Source organism: Chenopodium album, chromosome 17 (assembly GCF_948465745.1).
Source record: "Chenopodium album chromosome 17, dcCheAlbu1.1, whole genome shotgun sequence".
NCBI lineage: Eukaryota > Viridiplantae > Streptophyta > Magnoliopsida > Caryophyllales > Amaranthaceae > Chenopodium > Chenopodium album.
The window spans coordinates 17665899-17675814 of NC_137850.1; the positions used below are offsets into that span (position 1 = coordinate 17665899).

The 9916-nt window shown below is 39.5% G+C and overlaps 1 non-coding gene across 1 annotated transcript; it reads left to right on the plus strand.

The window, feature by feature from the left end:
• The first annotated feature begins 3257 nt into the window (after positions 1 to 3257).
• On the plus strand, positions 3258 to 3363 carry LOC145590365 (small nucleolar RNA R71). The gene has a single exon (XR_014101980.1). It is a non-coding gene; the product is annotated as a small nucleolar RNA R71 (small nucleolar RNA).
• Positions 3364 to 9916: the final 6553 nt, after the last annotated feature.

A 9916-nucleotide genomic window follows, 5' to 3' on the forward strand; every position in this document is an offset into this window, starting at 1 on the left:
CTATAAACAAAGAAAATGGTTAGTAACTTCAAAACAAAGAAAAGAAAACAACAAATAAAAGAAAACTAAACTAAGCAAAAAGTATATACAACTAAGGGAAATAAAAGCTAAACTAATCAAAGAATAAAAAGAATAAAAGAAAAGAAACTAATAAAGCAAGAAAGTGACTAAACTAACTAAAGAACTAAACTAAAAATTGAAGGATTTTGATGGAGAATGAGGAGGGATTTAGATGCGCACGAGCGAGGAGGGTTTGAGAGGGAGTGCGCGAGGTAGGAGATGAGGTATGAGGGGATGAATGAAATAAGAAGGGAGAAGGAATAAAAGGGCACGGATGCAGGGGCGTGCGGCCGCACCTGTAGCCTGTGCGCCCGCACACGCAAGGTGTGCGCCCGCACACACCTGATGTGCGGCCGCACCTTGCTGTGCTTCTCCGATCTTTCTTTTTCCTCTTATTATTGATACTTACTGACCACTTGGGTGTGCACATGAATCATGATGGTGATGAGGAACACCATAGGCAGTAGCTAAAAACATTTTTAAAGAGCTCAAAGTTAAAGATTCATGAGCTCACCACAAAAACTCACTAAGTATCAACTTCCTCCAACCTTTAAAACATGAATTTCCTATCTTACCTCTCTAAAATTCTTACCCCTTTTACCTCAAATTTCGATCGGAATCGAACACATTTATGATAAGTGCCGCAAACACCTTCCATTCACCATGCATTCTTGAAGAAATCCAATCCCGCAAAATTCATCCTAAAAGTCCAAACAAGTAGAAAAGTGAAAGAAAAGAAAAGGTAATAAAAGAAACAAAAACAAGAAAACTCAAAAATCAAAAAGAAAAGTTAGAATCTCCGGTTTGCCTCCCGGGAAGCGCTTGCTTAAGGTCCTAAGCTCGACCCTTCCTCCAAATCATGGAGGGTCAAAGAACACCACCTTCTTCAAGGTAGTAGAAAAAGCAAATTTCTCTTCAACTTCTAGCAACTTCTCGTTGTTGCTTGATGAGATTTCATACAAAGACCTTTCAAATGCAAGCTTTTCTTTCAACAACTTCTTTCTCTTTCTCTTTTTCTTAGAAGCTCGTGCTCTTTTCTTTGCCTTGTTTCTCTTTGTACATGGTTCTTCACCATCTAAACTCATAGAAACATCACCTTCATCTTGAGGATAGAGTTCAAACCAATGAGGAATGTCAACTTCCTCCTCGTCCATAAGCTTGGGAATCATCACTTTATCTTCACTAACCTTCTTGCAATTACAACTCAAAAGCACATCATCATAATTCTCAAGAAAGTCGTTATGTGAAGAATCAATAATGCATACATCATCAATAGGGCGAGGGGAATTAACACACATAATTCCTTTTACAAGAGACACAGACTCATGTGTTGGTTTCAAATCAAAACTTTCCTCATTCTTACCAATTCTCAAGGTAATACGACCTCCCTTAACATCTATCAAGGCTCCCGAGGTGGCTAAGAAAGGTCTTCCTAAGATGATAGGGATATGGTCATCTTCTGCAATCTCAAGCACAATGAAATCAACGGGAATGGTGAACTCTCCTATCTTGAGAGGAACATCCTCAACTCTCCCCTTTGGAAACTTAATAGACCGATCGGCCAATTGAAGGGTCATATTGGATGGAAGGAGCTCACCTAGCTTAAGTTTCTTAAAAACGGAATAAGGCATGATACTAACACTAGCACCAAGATCACAAAGAGCATTTTGGAAAAATTTTCCTTTTATTTTGCAAGGTACGGAGAAGTTTCCGGGATCCTTCAACTTTTGGGGTAGGTCATTTTGAATAAAGGCACTAAAACACTCCCCTAGATTCACCGGTTCCATCAAATTGCAATCTCTCTTACCGCTCAAAATTTCCTTAAGAAACTTAGCATAATTTGGCATTTGTTCTACAACATCGGTAAAAGGAAGAGTAAGATGAAGTTGCCTAAGCATGTCGATGAATTTCCCAAATTGCTCATCCAATTTATGCCTATTGTGCTTTTGGGGGTGAGGAAGTCTAGGTTTGTAAACCTCATCTTGCTTCCGCTCTTTCTCCTTAGGCTTATCATTGGAATCCTCACTCATCTTGCTAGACTCTTCATTCTTATTCTCTTCACTCGAATCATTCTCCTTTTCACTCTCCTTACTCTCCTTAGGAACACTCTCTTTAAGGACCTTACCACTCCTAGTGGTCATAGCACACATCGGTTCTCTAGAATCAACTTCTTGTGAAGGTAAAGGAGATGGACTAGCACAATCTTTAAAAGGGTTGTCAAGTTGAACAATTTGGTTTAAAGAATCTTTCCATGAGTAAATAGGACCTCAAACATTTTATTACAAGACAATATGAATTCATTCAACATCCTAGATTGATCCATCATGAAATTTTCTAGCCTATTCAATTGGGATTGTTGAGTAAGGAAATCATCACCTTGGCTTTGAGTCTTTGGAGTAATTTGGGGTGGGGTATCTCTTTGAACATCATTTTGAAAATCTCCCCTACCTTGATTACTCCAATTACCCTTACCATGATTTTGGCCGGAATTTTGATTACGGTTACCATAACCTTGATTATGATCCCCATATTCTTGGCCATAGCTTTGATCATTACAACAAAAGTTATTATGGTTACCACAAAATTCTTGGGTCACACGGTTACCATAACCACTCTTTTGGTTGTAATTGTCATAGCTCCCATGATTATGATAATTCCTATTCCCAACAATCTTTTGAGCATTAAATCTAGGTCCAAAATCATTATTATCATCACAATTCACATGCACATTCTCATATCCATCATATCTATCACAAGGAACATTGGGGCAATTAGAAGCATCATGATCATTCTTTCCACACATATTACAAACCAAGCATTCTCTAATCATGCAACAAGAAGCAAAAAGAGGGTTAGAGTAGGAAGATGTACCTCTCCCCTTAAATTGGGAGGGAAGACTAGAAGCTTGTAAAGGACTCTCGAGCTTGTTCTTGAGAGAGTTCACCTCCTTTCCTAACTCCGAGACCATTGTGGACAAATCGTTGATTACATAAGATTGATCGGTTGAGCAACTCGTGTTTGCCGATTCCCTCTCTACATCATGGCAATCCATGTAATTCCTTACCACATCATCTATTACATCCACAACCTCTTCTTCCGTCTTGTTCATGATTAGCCCTCCGGCTCCGGCATCAAGGCTCGATCTACCTTGAAAGCTCAAACCACTATAGAAGATTTGGATCACTTGGTATGTTGGAATTCCGTGGTGAGGGCATTCCCTTTGGTAGTCCTTATACCTCTCCCATGCTTCATAGAGATTCTCTCTAGGCAATTGCTTAAAACTTTGGATTAAGGCTCTAGTCTCCGCCGTCTTCTTTGGTGGGTAGAAACGGGACAAGAAAGCTTTTGTGACATCATCCCATGTCTTCAAAGAATTGGGCTTCACTTCTTTGTCTAGCCATTCCAAAGATCTTCCTATGAGAGAGAAAGGGAACAACTTAAGGCGTATAAACTATTGAGAAACTCCATTGACATTGATAGTGTTGCAATATTTTTCGAACTCCTTAAGATGGTTCAATGGGCTCTCATTCTTAGCCCCACTATATTGTCTCCTCTCAATTAGGGTGATCATTGCCGGCCGAATTTCAAAGTCGTTTGCCGGTGTTGTAGGTGGAGCTATGCCGCTCTCAAACCTATATGCACCGGGCACTCCTAGTTCCTTCAAGGCAACTCTTGTATTTTCTCCCATGGCTTGGGATCTATGCATACAAAACTCAAAGAAAATATTAGTAGCACGGCTACAAGTGTAGCCTAAAGTGTAAAATCTTTTTGTATTTTGCAAATAAAGTGGAATAGACTCAACAACAATATGCACTCAAGACACCATTCCCCGGCAACGGCGCCATTTTGATGGGAGGAGGAACGGTAGGTCGTTGGGCTACCACCCCACCCAATCAAACAATATTTATAACTCAACAAACCCCTATGGAAGTGTAGTGGTAAGTCAAGGTCGAACCCAAAGGAATGGAGGTTGAATGAATATTGCCTAGTGTCAAGCTACACCGAAGTCAAGTGAGGGGTTTATGGTAGGAACTAAGACTAAGCTAAGCAATGCAAAAGCTTGTACTAAATCAAATGTAAAGGCACTAGGGGAATGGATCCACATGCATCAACAATGAAGTTCAATCAACTTGGGAAGTCAACCAATCAAGTCAAGCAATGTGAGGGAAAACCGAAATTGCAACCAAAAGAGCACATCATGCTATTCTCCTAGAGGTCTAATTAGCGCCAACTACATCAAACACTAGCTAGGAAACATCACAAGATATCTCAATCGAGTAAATGTAAGCCACAAATCAATGGTCCGTATCAATGTGAACTCACAATGCAATCTAGTGTGAATAACAAGGGTGATCAAGCCTAATCAAACACACACATGCACAAAATCAATCAACCAATTTAATCACATTATCAACTCAATCAATTTCCCCAAATTAATCTCAATTCATCATCAATACATGCTTCACCACTACCCTAGCAATAAAACTACTCACAATCCATGAAAAACATCAAGATCAAAGCTAAACTAATCATCATTCCCAAATTCATCAATTGAAGTCAACAAATTCAATCCAAATCAATCAAACTATTAATCAACCAAATCAAACAACAATACTAATGAAATCAAACATGAAATTGCATTAAAGAGTAAAGAATCCTTACAAACTTGATAGAAATCAAATCAAATGTAGCAATCTTCAATCATCAATCATCAAACCCTCATTTTCTCTCTCTAAGAGCTAAGAACTAGTGTTTTTCTCTCTCTAAGATCTAATCTAATCTAAATCTAACTAAGGATGATCTAATCCTCCCCTTAAAAATGGAAGGAAATAACTATATATACAAAGGGGAAGTTAAGATTGACGTCCAAAAATAGACCCACGCCGGTGTGGGCGCTCGGAGGAGAGAGAGAAGCGCGCACCTCATGTGCGGCCGCACACTCCCCGTGTGCGCCCGCACAAAACTGGCAGCCTCCTTTCTTCTTCTTCGTCCTAGCTCATGTGGTGCACACATCCTAGATGATGGTGATGGAGGACAAGGTAGGCAGCAACTTTCTTGGAATCCTTGAAGAATATAAGCCATGAAAAGAGCATATACAAGGCCTTGAAGCATGCTCCTTGGATCCCCCTTTGACTTGAAACTCTTTGCACAAGCATTAGGCATGAAAAACAATGAAAAACCATGGAGAGGAAGCTCGGGAATTCTTGGACAATCAATCATAACCTACAAATAAGAGAGAAAAAGCAAAAATAAAAGGGAAAAACAACAAATAAACTATAAAATGCACAAAATAGAGAAACTAACTATGAAAAGCATAAAATGAAGAAAATAAGAATAAAACTAAGGAAAACTAAAGAAAAGAGTAATAAAATGAAATGAAATTCATCCAAAAAGAGATCAAATGAGTGCCATAAATGTCACTCATCAATCGGTGGGCACAAGCTACATTCCCATGATGAACACAAGACTAGGCAGTCTCCAAATGCCTTTACGGTGGGTTCAACACGACAATTTCATGAACCCACCAAGCTTCAATTCTTACTTATGCCTTCAAATACTCAAATTGAATACTTCATCCTCAAATTTGGTACCAAAGTTGTTGAAAACCATACTTCCATCCAATAAAAAACACCCTAAAACACAATCAAGAAAGAAAAATCAATTAGATCAAAAGCATCAAAAAGGAAAAATAAAATCAAAGAAAATAGAAAAGAAAGTTAGGAATTCGAGGTTCCTCCCAAAAAGCGCTTTTTTAACGTCATTAGCTTGACGTTCCCCAGCCTTCAAGGTGGTTCATAGAGGGTCATATTATGAATGATTCCGACAAAAACTCCATCATAGTAACGCTTGAGCCTATGGCCATTGACTTTGAAAGACCTTGAGAAATCCAAAGGAGAGATTTCAACCGCACCATTGGGGAAAACCTCTTGAACCACAAAAGGACCACCCCAACGAGACATTAACTTTCTAGGAAATAATCTCATCCTTAAATTGTAAAGGAGCACCTTATCACTAACATGGAACTCCTTCTTCTCAATAAGCTTATCATGTACCTCTTTAGTACGAGTTTTGTACATGCTTGCACAGTCATATGCATCCAAACGAAGTTCTTCCAACTTATGGAGATCAAGCCAACATTGCTCACCCGCACTTGCCAAATGGAAATTGATTTTCTTGATAGCCTAATGAGTACAATGCTCAAGTTCAACTGGAAGATGACAAGAATTCCCATAATCCAAGCGGTAAGGAGTGGTGCTAATAGGAGTCTTAAAGGCCGTTCTATATGCCCACAAAGCATCATCAAGCTTGTCCGACCAATCTTTCCTATTTCTTGCAACCGTCTTCTTAAGAATCAACTTGATTTGACGATTAGACGCCTCAACTTGTCCAGTAGTTTAAGGATGATAGGGGAGTTCGAAACGTTGAATAACTCCATGCTTCTTCAACATCTTGCGGAAGGCACTATGCACAAAATGAGATCCATTATCACTTATGACCGCCTTGGGAATGCCGAATCTTGGGAAAATTATCTTCTTGAACATCTTCATTGCTACCTTATAATCGTTTGTTGGCGAAGCAATGGCTTCAACCCATTTCGACACATAATCAACGACAACAAGAATATATTGATTCCCATATGAAGAAGAGAAAGGACCCATGAAATTAATTCCCCATACATCAAAACTTCCACCTCAAGGATGCGTTGTTGGGGCATCTCATTTCTCCTTGAAATATTTCCGGTTTTTTGGCACCGGTCACAACTCTTGACAAATTCCCAAGTATTCTTGAAGATATTTGGCCACCACAATTCTCATTGAAACACCTTGGAAGCCGTCCTAGAAACACCCATGTGACCACCACTAGGATCCGAGTGGCACATCTTCAACACTAGGTATCTCCTCATTTGACACACATCGACGCAACAAACCATCAATACCTCTCTTGTACAAGATTGGTTCATCCCACACATAATGCCTAGCCTCCCTCTTAAGCTTCTTTCTTCGATTCTTGGTAAATGAAGGAGGAAACTCCCCACAAGAAAGATAGTTAACTAAATCGGCAAAGCATGAGAGTTCCTTCACATGTATAGAATACAAAGAATCATCCAACATTCTATCTTAAATTAAAGACCCGTCATCTTGAACTTGGAAATCCTCAAGTCTAGATAAATGATTCGCACATTTTCTGCTCCTTTCTTATCTCTAATTTCAAGGTCAAAAGTTTGAAGCTCAAGCACCCAACGAATTAGCCATGGCTTTGATTCCTTCTTGGCAAAGAGATATTTAAGGGTCACATGATTGGTAAAGACAATCGTATTGGACCCTAACAAATAGCAATGAAAGTTTTCAAAAGCATGAACAATTGCTAAAAACTCCTTCTCTGTTGTTGTGTAGTTTCTTTGAGCACCATTAAGAGTCTTCGACATGTAATAAATGACATGAAGAATCTTATCATCTCTTTGACCCAACACACCCCTAATGGCCGTATCACTATCATCACACATCAATTCAAAAGGAAAATCCCTCCTAGGGGCTTGGACAACAGGAGTAGAGATCAAAGCTTTCTTCAATTTGTTGAATGCTCCAAACAATTATCATCAAACACAAACTCAACATCCTTTTGGAGAAGATCATTGAGAGGCTTTGCTATGAGAGAAAAGTCTTTGATAAACCTTCTATAGAACCCGGCATGTCCTAAGAACGATCTCACACCTTTCACATTAACCGGAGGTGGCAACTTCTCAATAACCTCAATCTTTGCCTTGTCCACCTCTAGACCTTTGTGAGAAATCTTATGCCCAAGGACTATGCCTTCCTCAACCATAAAGTGACACTTCTCCCAATTCAATACCAAATTCACCTTCTCACACCTAGCCAAACATTTCTTAAGATTTTCAAGGCATGCTTCAAAAGAAACTCCGCCTACGGAGAAGTCATTTATAACCACTTCCATCTCCTCCTATACGCAAATGTACCATACGGGCAAGTAAAAGTAGTCTTCTCTTGGTCATTGGGGTGGATAGGGATTTGGAAAAATCCCGAGTAACCATTAAGAAAACAATAATACTTGTGGCTTGTTAGTCTTTCTAGCATTTGATCAATGAAAGGAAGGGGAAAGTGATCTTTCTTGGTGGATGTATTTAGACGTCTATAGCCTATACAGATTCGCCAACCCGTGACCGTCCTCGTTGGGATAAGCTCACCTTTTTCATTCTTGACGACGGTCATGCCCCCTTCTTTGGAACGACATGAACGGGAGAGACCCACCTACAGCTTGAGATGGGGAATATGATTCCTGCATCTAGAAGCTTGGTAATCTCTTTCTTCACTACCTCCCCCATTTGGGGATGTAGTTGTCGCTTAATAAAAGGAAGAGTGCCTCCTCAAGGGTTCTGTGGTGTGTACATAAAGCGGGGCTTATACCCTTGAGGCCATCAATGGTATATCCCAAAACACCTTGGTGCCTTCTTAAAACATCACATAACTCTTGAGCTTGGATCTTGGTCAAAGATGCACTAACAATCACGAGATAAGTAGAATTTGGGCTTAAGAACTCATACCTGAGGTGTGATGGTAGAGGTTTGAGCTCTACCATGGGAAAACCTTTACCTTCTTTGGTTGAGGCTGCTTGCAAAGCTTCTTGGCTTGAGATCTTCATGCACATTTGCTCATCACTTCCTTCCAAGCTTTCATCAATGACTCTTTCAATGAAAGCCATTTCCTTGCCATGCTCACCTATCTTTTCTTTGTTCAACAAAACACACTCAAGAGAATCATTAGAGGCAAGCAAGTGCTCATGCATGGAATTCACAATGTAATCTAAAAATTTCTCCATACAATTCTATAGTGAAGAAGAAGGGTATTGCATACTCTCATTCAAATCAAACTCTATCTCTTCTTCCCCCACCTTGAGAGAAATTTTAGCACTGTTGACATCAATAATAACTCCCGATGTTGCAAGGAAGGGTCTACCAAGAATGATGGGGATATTGGAATTTTCGTCCATACCAAGCACAACAAAATCTACCGGGATCACAAACTTCCCTACCCTAAAGGGAACATCCTTTACCTTACCTTTTGGGATTTTAATGGACCTATCAGCTAATTGTAAGGTAATGTTGGTAGGTGAAAGTTCTCCTAGCTCAAGTCTTTGATAGACCGAGTATGGCATAAGGCTAACACTAGCTCCTAGGTCACACAAGGCATTATCAATTTGTGTCTTGTTAATAGCACAAGGGATAGAAAAATTCCCGAGATCCTTCAACTTAGGCGGCATCTTGTTCATTATGATGGCACTACAATTCTCGGTCAAATTAACCGTTTTCGCCATATCACAAGTTCTCCTTCCACTTAAGATTTTTTTAAGGAATTTTGCATAATTTGGCATTTGGTCAATGACATCGGTGAATGGGAGGGTAAGATGAAGTTGCCTAAGCATCTCTATGAATTTGCCAAATTGTTTATCTAATTTGTGCCTATTAAACTTTTGGGGGTATGGGAGCTTAAGCTTAATAACTTCTCTCACTTTCTCTTTTACTTTTTCAACTTGTTCCTCTTCAACTTGCTCAACCAAAGGACTCTTATCTCCCTCATTCTCAATCGGATCCTTACTAGGACTCTCCTTAGCATCACTCTTCTCAGAAACTGCACTTTCAAGAATCCTACCACTCCTAGTTACAATTGCATTCACAGAATTCTTAGGATCTAAGCCTTGTGAAGTCAAAGAAGAAAGATTTGCAAACTCTTTCAACATACTAGCCAATTGAGAAATTTGGTTCTCTAACCCCTTACTATAAGTCATCATGTCATTAATCTTCTCATTACTAAGGGTTATATAAGTATTCAACACCTTGGTT